Source organism: Emydura macquarii, unplaced genomic scaffold (genome assembly GCF_026122565.2).
Source record: "Emydura macquarii macquarii isolate MOO-44397 ecotype Brisbane River unplaced genomic scaffold, CSIRO-AGI_Emac_v2 contig_2834, whole genome shotgun sequence".
NCBI classification, from domain to species: Eukaryota; Metazoa; Chordata; order Testudines; family Chelidae; genus Emydura; species Emydura macquarii.
Window position 1 is genome coordinate 4,495,710 of NW_027132971.1, and position 14,112 is coordinate 4,509,821.

Below are 14,112 nucleotides of genomic sequence, written 5' to 3' on the forward strand. Positions count from 1 at the left end.
CAGGGCAGTCACACATATGATTTGGATTACTTGTAAATTGGGCCCATTCATACAAAATCTCTTTTAATACAGCCAAATGAAAGGGCATACATCCTGGAACAAAGATTTCAGGCTGTTGCTAAAGAATGGGGAAACTATATCCTGGAAAGCTAGGACTCTGAAAAGGATTTAGGGGTCATAGTGGACAAACAACTTAACATGAGCAGCCAGTGTTCTGTCCCTTGATCTTTGAATACATGGGCACAACCAGCATGTTGCTAAAGAAGGGGCCCAGATTAGCTGTTTAGCTGCCCCTAATTTGAATGGTGTTGCAATCCCATGCACGAGGTCATAACACCACTCAAGCCTGGCTGCCCCTCTGTCATGGCAGCAGAGGTATTCTGCTGTTATACCAGCCAGCTCCAGTCAGAGGCTAAGGGGTGGCCCTGGGGCCCCTGCTTTTACACCCCCGTTCCCATTACACATTCAAGCAGGGGTTCAAAGAAGGGAGTAGTGTTTGCTGTCTAGTGAAAGCACCTCAATTCTTTGCCCATGTGGCAGGGATTGGCAACTGATGGCACATGCGCCAGAGATTGCATGGTGGCTGATTTTTGAATGGCTCCCAGCTGGGAAGTCTGCTGTAAGGACAGCCCTGCTAGCTGGCTCCAGGTTCAACCATGGACAGCCCCGCTACTCAATTCTAGCTCCGCCCCTGGCTCCTGGTAGCTCCAAGCAAGGATGGCCAGGCTGCTCAGCTCAGGCTGCTCCCTGTGCTCTCAGCAGCTCCGGCCTCTGTGTGCCCCTGACTGCAGTGGTTCCACCCTGACATGCTTCTGAGCTCCCCCACCCCACCCAGGCCAGCAACTGCTAGTTTGGAGGATGCTCTGAAGCAAGGGAAGGAAAGGGGCCACCTGGCAGAAAAGCTCAATGGTTGAAGCCATCTGCTAGGGCTTTCCATTCTGCCTACCAGACATCAGTTGTTCCCCTTCCTGCTGGGGGCCCTGCTATCTGGCTCCAGCTTGTCCCAGGCCCCAAAAGCCCCTTCCCTTCTCTAGCTGCAGAGCATCCTCTTAGCTGGCAGGTACTGTCTCTGGGGGGAGGAGCTAAGGGATGGGTCAGAGTGGGGATGCTGCAGCCAGGACCATCAGGAGAGTGCAGGGGCCAGAATCACGGGGAGCCCAGAGTGCTGGAGCTGGGTACCATGGCAGCCCTTATGGCAGAGCTCCCAGCAGGGAGAAGGATGGAACAGCTGAAACCCAGTGGGCCAAACAGCAGGCCCTACCAGGTTGGATCTGGCCCACGGGCCATTCATTGAAGAATTCTGTTATGCAGCATTGGTGAAAATGATACTGGAATACTGTGCCCGCTTCTAGTGTCCTCATTTTTAAAAGGATATTGAAAAACTAGGGAGAGGGCAGAGAGCATCCACAAAAAACATTTGAGGATCAGAGAAAATGCCCTACAGTGAAAGGCTTCAGGAGCTCAATCAGAAACTTGTTTAATCACAAATAAGACTGAGATGTGACTTGATTACAGTATATACTTGAAATAACTTCACAGAAGGAAAAAAAACCCAAAGAGGTACTCAAAGGCTCTTTAATCTATCAGAGAAAGGAATAAGAAGAATCAATGGCTGGAAGCTAGAACCAAAAACTCCAAGTTAGGAAAAAGGCACAACTTTTTAACATTACTAACAATTTAATTAGCTATTAACTATTAATTAACTATTTATTTAATTGTTACAATTTCTCTCTGCCTCATATTTGTGAAATGGGAATAATTATACTTACTAACAGTACCTCGTCGAGAAGTCAAGGCCAACATATCCAAATTTGGGTGTATATAGTAAGGCACTTAAATCTATATTCAGAGTGGCCTGATATTCAGGGGTGCTGAGCACCCACAGGTTCAAATTAAACCCACAAGAACTGCAGTAGCTCAGCACCTCTGGATTTAGTTGCCTTAACTTAAGCACTCAACATTGAGAGTTATAACTATTATTTGACTTGAATTAGTCTTGAAAAGGTATCTTCATAAGGAAAGGGGCTACAAACTTACTTGAAAGAAAGAAAAAAAAAAAAGAAAGAAAAAAGAAAAGGAAATGTAAAAATCTCCTTTAGATTTCCAAGCCCCCTGTATCATGGTGTGATGCTGGCATACCAGGTGCCAGCTCTTGTCAAGGCTTTAGGCCTCAACTGATCACTGACAAATTCCTTGCTGGAAAAATGTTTTTAGCGTTTAGACTTTATGAAATGCTTGTAAATTGCTGCATGCCTTAGTCTCACTTCTAATTTCTTTATCACATAAGGTAATATTAAAGTGTTTGCGTTGTAACTAAAGAATGTTTGCTCTGAAACTCTGAACCCAGTCAGAAGGATCATCTCCCACTCATCAAGGCCTATCAAAACTAATTGGGCCATTTGTAGGACATCACAATATAAAGACTTTGTTAATTGCCCCTTATACCCATGAAGAAGCTATGTGCAAAAGGGCTCATCCCATCAGCTTGAATTCTGGAAGGAAATAAAAATAGCTGACAAGAAAATTTTTCCATCTCTTTTGCTGTTTGGACTTTCACAGGGCCAGAGCTACGGAACAGAAGCAGAGATACTCCAGGGTCAATCTGGGTTAGCCCTAAAAGACATTCAGAGCTGACAGATTACTACAAGTCTGTCACCTTTTGAAACCATAGACTGTAACTGTTGTGTATATAGCAAAAACAACGAGAGTTCTGTGGCACTTTAAAGACTAACAAATTTAATGTTTGCAGGCATATATGTGTATATATGCTTGCCAGCTTTAACCTTGTAATTACTCTCATTTTATTTTCTACAGGCAAGTCTACAGTACAAATTAACCAGCACTGTAGCGCTTCTGGTGAAGACACTAAGCCGACGGGAGAGAACTCCCTCATTGAATTAGGCTATGTCTGCACTGCAGCTTATGTTGTTGTAACGTGTTGCTCAAGGATGCTCCCTGAGTGACATAAGTTACACTGACATACTCACTTGTGTGGACAGTGCTATGTTGGCAGGAGAACTTCTCCCACTAACACAGCTACTGCTGCTCATTGGGGGTGAATTAATTATGTCAACAGGAGAGCTCTCTGCCATTGGCTTAGAGCAGCTACACTAGAGATCTTACAGCCCGCACAGCTGCATTGGTACAGCTGCACTGCTGTAAGCTCTCTAGTGGAGACACAGCCTTAGCAATTGCACTCCTGCAAGAGGCAGTAGCTATGTCAGCGAGAGAAGTTCCCTGTCTACACTAGTGCTTAGGTCAGTATAAAATCATAGAATCATAGAATATTAGGGTTGGAAGGGACCTCAGGAGGTCATCTAGTCCAACCCCCTGCTCAAAGCAGGACTAACCTCAGCTATATCATCCCAGCCAGGGCTTTGTCAAGCCGCAGCTTAAAAACCTCTAAAGATGGAGATTCCACCACCTCTTTAGGTAACCCATTCCAGTGCTTCACCACCCTCCTAGTGAAAAACTTTTTCCTAATGTCCAACCTAGACTTCCCTCCCTGCAACTTGAGACCGTTGCTCCTTGTTCTGTCATCTGCCACCACCGAGAACAGCCTAGCCCCATCCTCCATGGAACCCCCTTTCAGGTAGTTAAACTTTCAGGTAGCATCCTGGATTATTCAACCCCTGAACAACATAGTTATAATCACAGTAATTGTGTAGTGTAGACCAGAGGTAAATTAGTACTGTAAATCCTTAGATAGTTTACTATCGGATTGGCTATAAGAGTTGTCTTTGGTGTGAAAGCTAAGGTGCAAATAGACATGGGGTAAGTGACTGATCCTTTGGGACTGGGAGTAACCTGAATATTGTTGCGATTTTTTTGTGTAAAGTGACCATCTATCACTAAGTCCAGCTTGCCTGCGTGGCAAGATAGTCCCTTTGGGCATTCCAGACTGTCTGCGACTCCATGGTAAAATGGTTCTACTTCTTTAGGAGTTCACATGTGTTACTGGGTTGGTGAAATCTAATTATAGAACACAGAGGCAGTTTGGGGTCTCTGCCCTGCTTCTTGACAGGCTGCCCTGACGTTGGCACTCATGGCAGTCAGAGCCGTTTTAAGACCTTCGTAAGCCCTAGGCACACTTGCCCTTGTAGGCCCCCCGACTGAAATAACTAATTTGATTTTAAGCTATTAATAAATAGTTTTTTAAATAAAAATAAAAAATTATATATAAATTTTTTTCGTAGGCCCTGAAAGTTCCGTAGGCCCTAGGCACTGTGCCTATTGTGCCTAATGGATAATACGCCCCTGATGGCAGTGAGCCACTCCAGACAGAATGACACATGGGATCACACAGCCACATTTTTGCAGGTCTGCAAAATCCATCTCTGCTCATCAGTGATCTCTGCAAGAAAGTGAAAGAACAAAGGTTTAAGCATTTTTCTGTGCACAGGGACTGTGATTAAAGTTAATTGAAACAGGAGGGGGAGATCTCACCCTACCAACTGAGGAAGGTAGGGAGCTGGGAGAACTGTGTCCCAAGCCAGGGAGAGAATGGGGAGTGCTCTCTTCTTTAGTGCTCTAATCCCTGCCCAGGGATATGTGACAGAAATTAATTCCTATTTGTAATGGGAGAAGAATAGAGGCAGATGTTAAAAGACTGTAAAATCACACAAATCCATTCAATAGCAATACTATTTCAGGGATAAAAAACTTTTTCCATTAACAGAGTTAATTGTGCAGAAAATCTTTTCTAAATCCGAGTGACTTTAATACTCCATTCACCTTTGTATTCAGATATTAATATCCATATTACCTTCCACAGACTTTATCTTGCCTTAGACTTAAATAGACAAATTCCTTGATAACATCTTATGAATTATTACAGTAACCTTTAGTTCACAGTATCTATTAAGTTCTGGTTTAATTGACTTAGTTTAATTTAATATTCTCAATAATGTTCTGATGTTCCAAAGAAATCTTCAGCCAGAGTAAAATTTCAGAAAAGTCAGTCCTGGACAAGATAAACTCCTAACTGGGGCTATGTGGAAGGTTCAAATACAACCCTAAAATTATGAGTAAGGTACAATTTTCATTTAAAAATTGTGAAAGGAGATGCGAGCAATATATTTAACTTTATATTGATGTTGTTATCCTTTCTTAACGAGACAGTACTCTTGTTTCCTCAAAGACAGAATTGCCATAATTTTAATATTTATATGGCATCTGCCACTGGCATATAGTGAAGAAGAGTTTTTGTAAACTACCAGTACTCAGGGATATATACAACAAATAAACAGAACCTTCCTCGGTTTATGTACATAAAGTAAAGAACACTTTAAAAGAAACTGATTTATTTTATTCTATGCTTACTCCCTAAAGAATATCTGGTTCAACTTTCCAAGAATTAACTTATTTTTAGAGCTGTATTGAGCTGGAAATTCCATTTCACAAAGGATCTGGCTTCATTCTGAATCAGGATGAAACCCAAAAATGTCAGAATTCTCCAGGAAGGAAAATTCAAAATGATCTGGACAAACTAGAGAAATGGTCTGAAGTAAATAAGATGAAATTCAATAAGGACAAATGTAAAGGACAAATTCTACTTGGGAAGGAACAATCAACTGCACACAAATAAGATGGGAACTGATTGCTTAAGAAGGAGTACTGCAGAAAGGGATCTGAGGGTCATAGTGGATCACAAGCTAAATATGAGTCAACAGTTAACAATTTTGCAAAAAAAAACCCCAAACATCATTCTGGGATGTATTAGCAGGAGGGTCATAAGCAAAACACAAGAAGTAATTCTTCCATTCTTCTCAGCACTGATAAAGCCTCAACTGGAGTACTATGTCCACTTCTGAGTGCTATACTTTGGGAAAAACTGGGATAAATTGGAGAAAGTCAATTGTAGAGAAAAAAAAGATTAACGGTCTAGAAAAATGACCTATGAGGAAAGATTGAAAAAAATGGGTTTAATCTAGTCTGGAGAAGACTGAGGGTGGAGATATGATAATCTTCAAATATGTAAAAGGTTATTATAATGAGAGTAGGATGATAAATTGTTCTTCTTAAGACAAGACAAGCAGTAATTGTCTTAAATTGAAGCAAGGGAGATACAAGTTAGACATTAGGAAAAACTTCCTAAGTGTCAGGGTAGTTAAGTACTGGAACAAGTTATCTAGGGATGTTGTGGACTCTCCATCATGGGAAGTTTTTAAGAATAGGTTAGACAAAAACCTGTGAGGGATGGTCTAGCTAATACTTAATCCTGCCTAAGTGCAGGGGACATGACTAGCAGACTATCGCAGTCCCTTCCAGTCCTACATTTCTATGATTCCATGTTATCCTGGTTTTTGGCTTCAAGTAGGGAATTATAGAACCAAATAGTTTGCCTAACCTCCCTGTTTTGCAGAATATTACCTTTTGAGGTAAAGTGCCATATAGAAGCAGAATCTTGATGAAGAAGTTTCTTAGCCAGTAAGAACCTATGCTCGCAAATGGTGGCATTTCCGCATCCTGTGATTTCATCATCCTGTGAGACGTTGTGAAGGTACTTGTCTTTTAAGGCTAGCCCTTTTAGGGAAGTCAGGGACCAACCTACTTGTGACAGGCTCCTGTGAGGGAGAAGGAGCTAACTGAGACCCACTTAGAAGTAATAACTCCTTAGATGGCTGGTTGGCAGCTAATTGGCTAATGAGCCTGTTAAAGGGTTACCAAGGCTGAGCTGGGGTAATTCCTAGAGTCAGAAAGCTCTTGGGGAAAGCTTACCAGAGCAAGGGGCCTGAAAGGTGTGCTATGAGTGACAGGGAACTGCCTAAAAATGGCAAGAAGCACATCCTGTCATGTTGCCCCAGAGAAGAGCTGCAGCTGACAGATCTCTTCAAAACCTTGGATCCAGGGAAGGATTCTTCCCAGGAAGTGACAAGGCCTGATTACAGGGAAGGGACCTCAGCCAAGAGAACCCTGTTGGAGGGGAATGGTGGACCCAACTGGGAAGAGATAAACTGAGACTGTCTGTCTCCCAGCTAAGATGCTGGAGTGAAGGTTTGCTTGTATTTGTATTGGGGCTTTGATTAATAAACTGGACCCTTCATTGTTCCCTTGTAAAGCCTCAATGAACTTGTTGACAGTAGTGGAAACAGCAGCAGGAAACACCTACATCACCCCGAGAGACCTAAAAGAAGCAGTATTTTGTGGTATAGTGCCCTTGAACAAAAGACTGTACAGTTTGTAAAGTTTATTGACCAACCCCAGGTTACATGGGGTTGCCACCCCTTGAAGATGAGGTGCCATGGAAGAACATGATGTCATCTACTTGCCATGCACTAGTGATCCAAGGAAAAACAGAATCAAGTTATATCTGGGCAAATGCATCAGCAGAGTAATTGAAGTAAAACATTTTGGTTTCATTGGCCTTGGTGATAACTGGGAAAGCACCATATGTTAAACACGACTGACCTTGTCCACACTAAAATCATCATCTTAGTTGAAATAGAGTAGCTAGAAAATGTTAACGCATTGCTTTTTCAGAGCATAGACAAGGCACGTCTCTCAACTGAGGGTATGAAGCCTAACCAGCACCACCATTCAGAGAAGAAATAATTGAAATAAATTTGCTAAATGGAAGTTTTTTAAAAAAAACACATCTCTAGTTCTTCATTTCTGGTGTGGGTCTTTTAGTCTGTTTGTTCCTACATAGAATGAAATGTAGTTGTTTAGAGTAACATTTCTGTATATCTGACATACAGCTAAAATCAAATTTCTTTGATCTCTTTATTACATTCTTCATTTATTTGGCATATCTCCTGCTATTATCTTGTCAAAATGCTTTATTTGTGAAGAGACTGAAAGTTTTGCTGTTATATAAGTTTTGCTATCATCATAACTATATCATAGTCTATGATAGCATATTGTTGTGAGCAAAATAGCTTTTCTTCAATCAATAGGGTTTTTTGGTTTTTTTTAAACAGATTGTCATAACATCCAATTATGATTCTTCTAGGAGGGATCATTGTGATCATTCAGACCAACACCTGTTCTGACATCTTACAACATTAATAAAATTATTAACACTTATATTACTTGCTGTATCATCCATTGTTTGAATATTTATATTTTTATGAGATACAATAAAAATAAGTTTTTTAAAAACTCTACCTTCTCAATACTGCTTTCTAACCTTCACATAGTGATTTTTTTTTTTAATCTTCAAATTATTTTGCGGGCATTAATCAATCAACCTTCACAACAACTCTGTGTAGCAATAAGTGGCACGCTGCCTGCTATGGGACACAGCTAAGAGTGCCAATCTCAGGTCAGACTGCCAACAAACAGGGCATGTACCTCAAACTGTCATAAGATTTCACCAAGCCAGTAAATGAATGTGTGCTTCCAAAATACTATACTAATTATTATGGAGCCACAGACAGTCCCCTTCAGGCCCTTTAGCCCCTCATGTACCACCCAGACAAACAGACTTCTGTGATAAATGATTATTAAAACCAGAAATCACATATTAGGTTCTTCCAGTTCCAAAGAACCAGACAACACACCCCAGGTCAAAATACACTTCAGATCTTAACCCAAAACCACACTGGTAGCAAATGCTTTAGTAAACTAAAAGCTAAAGATTTATTAAATATTAAAAAAAGATAAAAGAAAGTAATTAAATGATTAAAGTGAATCATATACATTACAGTTGATTTCAGAGTTTGTAGATCAAGATAATAGCAGTGATGTTAAATCTGCCAGTTTGTAATAAGCCTCTCTGAATCATCCTAGAGATTGGGTCTCCTCAATCCATTGTTCAAAGCTTCTCTTTGTTAGAAATCATAATCCAGAAATTATGAGCAGGAAAGAGGCAAAAAGGTAAGGTCACACAGTTTCCAATTTTCAGCCCATATGCACGGAAAGTTACTGTCTCAAGCATGGAGTCAGGGAGCACATGTTCTACATACCCTGCTGAGTCACTGGGCCTCCATTGTCCATATGTTTTCTGAGGTGTCCATAGGAGGGGTCCACTGGAAGAGGTGGTTCTCCTTAATGGCCCATCAACTCTGGCTGGCTGATCTTGATGTAAATCTGTCCTGTGGGTGTTACCCAGGAACACAACATGTTTGAGATATAAACACATAGCAAAGATCTGTAACTTCATATACAATGATAAGATACGTATATAAACAGGATAGTAATACATAGCAGACTATAGCATTTCCATCGATACCTTACAAGGCATACTTGTACAAGATCTATTGCAATTGTACAACAGCTGTAGCAACAGTGATATAAATGGTCAACTTCCTTTTTATACAGCATCACAGTAAGTACTACCAATTTTAAAACAAAGTTTTCACAAATCTTGTTTAGTTTTCTTCATCATCACCATCCAAAATTTCAATGAAAATTTATCAAAATTTCTAATTTCAACAAGTTCTAAATGGGAGCATTAAAGGTTTGATCCAAAGCCCACTGAAGCCAATGGAAAGACACACATTGACTGTACTGGCATTATGGATGTCATTTTTAAAAAAAACCTGAACTCTCATATCTTAGTTCTTTTCCATGCAGAATATCTTTATGTTTGGATCAAACAAAATTTTCTAAAAATGAGTAGTTAAAGTTAGGTTTTAAGTCCATGTACAGACACCCAAATGGAGTTGCTGTGTTCTCAGCACTTTTGAAAATCAGGGTACTTATTTAGGCCCCTATATTTGGATTTAGAAGTCCAACTTTAGGCATCCATTTAAAAAAAAAATCTTGATATAATACTCTGATTGCCCCTAAGCTGAGTGCTTTTTTCATTAGGTCAATGTATGTATCTATTGGTGAGTCTGGCATCTGTCATCTAACAGGTTGAAAAAGTATTTTTCTTTTCAAATTCCTGGTCAACTTGTTTCTAAAGAATCTGGAAAGTTTTGCAAAACATGTATAAAGTTATTTTATAATGGTCTTATATCAAGCTTTTTATAGTCTAGCCCTTAGACATTGGCCTTTGGACATCTTTTTAAGAACAAATGACTGAAATGAGGGGGTTTTTTAAATTAAACTATTAAAAACTAATTACAAATAACTTATAATCAACACTCAATTGTCCTGCTGATTTATTTAAATAAACTTCCAGTCAAATTGTTTTATCAAGTAGCTTGATTCTTATACACGCAGTTGAGAGTAAAATGCTCACAGGAAGTTACACAATGGGCAAAATTCTGATGTCTTTCATGCCAGTGTAAAAGTGTGTTAAACCACAATTGACTTCAGTGGAGTCACTCTGGCTCTACTACAATGCAAGTGAGATCAAAATCTGTCCCACTCACCATGTAAGGAGAAAAAGAGTTCTATTCTCCCATGGCCATTTATGTTTTCTAGTAAAAGGACATCTGATATGTCTAACATGTTTGGTCCATTTTATAGCCTTACGGCAAAATTCTGCTATTGGTGATATAAATCCCTTTGACTTGTGCACATATAACTGATGGCAGCATCTGGCCTTTAAGTTTCAGTTCATGTTCCTACCCAGTGCATAAAAATAACTTGTGATCCAGAGAAGATTCTTCTGGTTTCCAGTAACCACATTTATTTGGTTCCACTGTACATTTGCTTTGACCCTACCTGTCTCAGCTTGAGTGAGATTTTCCTGAATGAGAACATCACATATATTGTGAGGTATGTGAGATGACTGATTTAAATGGCTGACTTGCATCAATTACAACACATTTCTTAGGGCTATATTACTGGCTTTGTCTTAGGAAAGCCAAGTCCTAGGTCATAGAGTTTCTATAGTTTTTTTTTTTAAACTAAGAGAATTTCAGTAAGAGGTGATAAAGAATTCAGCTTCTTGAGGAGAGGTACAGATCTAATTTCCATGGCCTTCTCCAAAATGGATCTGCTATACTGTAATTTCCCAGACATCACATTACTCTGAGGCTCTGACAGGAAAGTTCATTGGAAAGTGATGTAGACATTTTCATTGTTGTGATTTGCAGCTCAGGAAGTCTAAGAGCAGTAATACAGTAAATTATTCTGTATGGTGTATATAAATCCCTCAGCCAGTCTGTTCATGTGCCCATACCTCTTCCTCATCCATGGCAACAATTCCCACAGGGCCATGACTGCTCATCTAAGGGGATGGGGGTGGTTGAACACCACTAAATGATAAGTTTGAGATCCAAGGCCAGAATCTCCGGTCTGCTAAAGGCCACTAAATTGGGTAGAAAAGGTCAGTGGAGAATTGTCCCAGCTTTGGGGAATCTCTGCCAGCATAAAGATTATGGAGGTGGCTCTGCCATCATCTGCATCTGTGTTCCCTCTTCCTCACCATCCTGTATTACCATATACAGGGAAGGACAGTGTGTTCCTGGGGCAGGATGTGGGCAAAAGGAGGAAGGGACAGACATGCTGGAGCAGAACTCTATGCCTGATTTTTCTCTGCTGTAAGACCAGAGAATCAAGCACTTAAGATTCATTTGGAAGTGGGGTAGCTTTTACTTGTTTAATATATTTCTGAGTGTTATACCATTTCATTCTAATGTTCCTGCTTGTGTTTTTCTCTTTCAGATGGCATGGGCCTGGTAGATATTGCTGCAGTAACTTCCATGAGTGTGCCAGTACTTGGACAGAGTCATATAAGTGTCTTTAGCACTTTATTGGACTTTTTCTCTCAGTCTTATACCAGAATGAAAAAAGCCTTTTCTCCTCTTTTGTAAATATATTCAAGTTTATGGGCCCAATTCTCTGACACATGGTATCCTGCCCCTGAAGGACTCCCTCAGCATAAGGGAATCTTTGGATGGCACCGAATCACTGTTGCAACTGCTACTCCGAGAGCTGATCCCTGGCCCTGGATCAGCCTCTTGGGACCATTGGCAGTTGGTGTAAATTAGAGCAGCCTTTGGGCTGCTTGTTTATGTTAGGGGTGCTCCAAATTATGTCTAAGATTGAACCATTACCAGGCCTGCTACAGAATTGGGGAGCAAAATGGTGTCTTAAGTGTAATGCCCATAGCATTCCACTAATGTGCGCACAAACCAGGGGCCTAGTGTATCAGGGCAACTGGAAAAGCAGTAGAAAGTTGCTTTAAGGTGATGCAGTGATAGCAATCTTTCTACAACACCAAGCTGAGTGTGCATTGATGATGCATTTTGGAGGTGGTTTGGATAGAAATAGGGATGCTTTGATGTGGTGAATTTTTCTGCAGTACTTGGCTCAACCTTTTCATACATTCACAAGAATTGGCATATTTGATCAAACCTGAGGTCCATCTAGACCAGCATCTTGTCTCTGACCGTAGCAAACACAATATGCTTCAAAGGAAAGTGCAGGAAATATGGGGCAGATGTAGGGTAATCTGTTTGCCAAGAAAGTCTCCTCATAATCCCTTCTAATTAAAGATTACCTTAAACCATGAAACATGAGGTTTCATATCCCTTCCAACAGTCTTTGTGTTAGCATTAACTGTTATAAGACTGCTTATTCTTGTTATTCATATACACATCCAATCCTTCTTTGAATCTTGCTAAGTTCTTTGTCTCTAATGGCATCCTGTGGCAATGGATTTTGTACATTTCTAACCATGCCCTTTCACCCCCAAAGTAACTGGAATTGTAGTTGTGCACCTCAATAGTTGTGTTTAGACTAGAAAATTGTATACCCACTTTCCAGCACCAATGCAACTCATTTTACATTACTGTTTACACTGTTGCTACCACCATGTAGAAAAATGACTCAAAAAATTTTCAAGTACAGACACACCTACTCAGGACTATTTACACATCAAGTTTCAAAGTGGTACCATTACTGAGTGATCCAGTAGACACAGAGGCAATGATTTTCCTGCTATACAATAATGCAATTTACCCCTTCCTAACCAAACACACACAGATGGCAAAACTAGTTGAAAAGACTTTAAGTTCTCATTTGGATGATGATCAAAGATCCAAAAATATGAGTATTTCAGAACGTTAGGAGCATCTAGAATCAGGAAGTTTATGATTAAAACTGCTTTGTAACCTTAAAGGAATACTATCAGGTTAAAATATTTTAAAAATCCTTACCAGTGTTAACACAACCTTAGATTATTTATAATGAAATAATTTTAGAAATATAATTTACTTTTCACCATCAGTGTCGATTGTTTACTTTTGTATTTCAAATCACCAGAGACAGTGAAAATAGAGGACTCAACTTCTCATTTGGTTATCGTATACTAGCACAATTCTACAATGTTTGGGTTCAAACATTTAGTTTGATATGAACATTCTCCTGAAGTGTTGTAAAAAAAATTTTTTTTTTAAAAGTTTCATTGAAAATTTTCTATTGATCTTAGGTTACAAAAATAAGCTATAATTAAAGCTGCACAGGGCAAGAGGAATCAATAGGCCAAATAATGCCAGTACATTTTAAAGCAAAACTCCCCATTGTAATCAAATGGATACTCTCCAGGATGGTTAGTCTACTCATTAGCACTGAAAATGGATTTTAATCTAACCAAAATGCAGACAGTCTCCCGTAACAAACCAGCGTTTAACCGAGCTGGCCACAGGGGGTCACTATTGTTCCATAGTAACAAAACTCTCATACAATTATTTGGTAATAGAAACCTAGGGCTACATACAGTCTGCTCTCATTTACACTGGTATAAATGGAGAGTAGCTGACAATGGGATTTTACCCACGGTATTTATTAAAGGTTTGTGAAATGAATGAAATCAAAGTTACTTGTAAAAATCTGTATCTAAGTCTTCAATACATTTATATCCCCCCTCCCCATTTCATATTGTAGATTTTTCTGAACATTTCAAGTCTTTTTGCTTCCCTCATCTGCTCTTAGATTCCGAAGAATGAGGTTTTTTTGAAGGATGAAGGAGGGAAGACTAATGGGAACATTAAGTCACACTGGGAAAAATAGGTAATTAGTTAAAAGAGAAGGAAAGATGACAGTCTCTGCCCTCTGCTAGAAAAATCTTCTGGCTCCTACAACCGAAAGTGTCCCTCTGTCCCATTCTTAACTTTGCTACAAAAAAAAAAAAAAGTCATCTAAAAAGAGACTTCTCTCCCTTTCCCACTATTACAATGACATGAGGCTGTTCCATCAGCATAAAGGCAAACCAGCTTTGCAAACATTTTCATGACTCAGACTTCTTTCTAGGTCCTCACATCAAGGCCG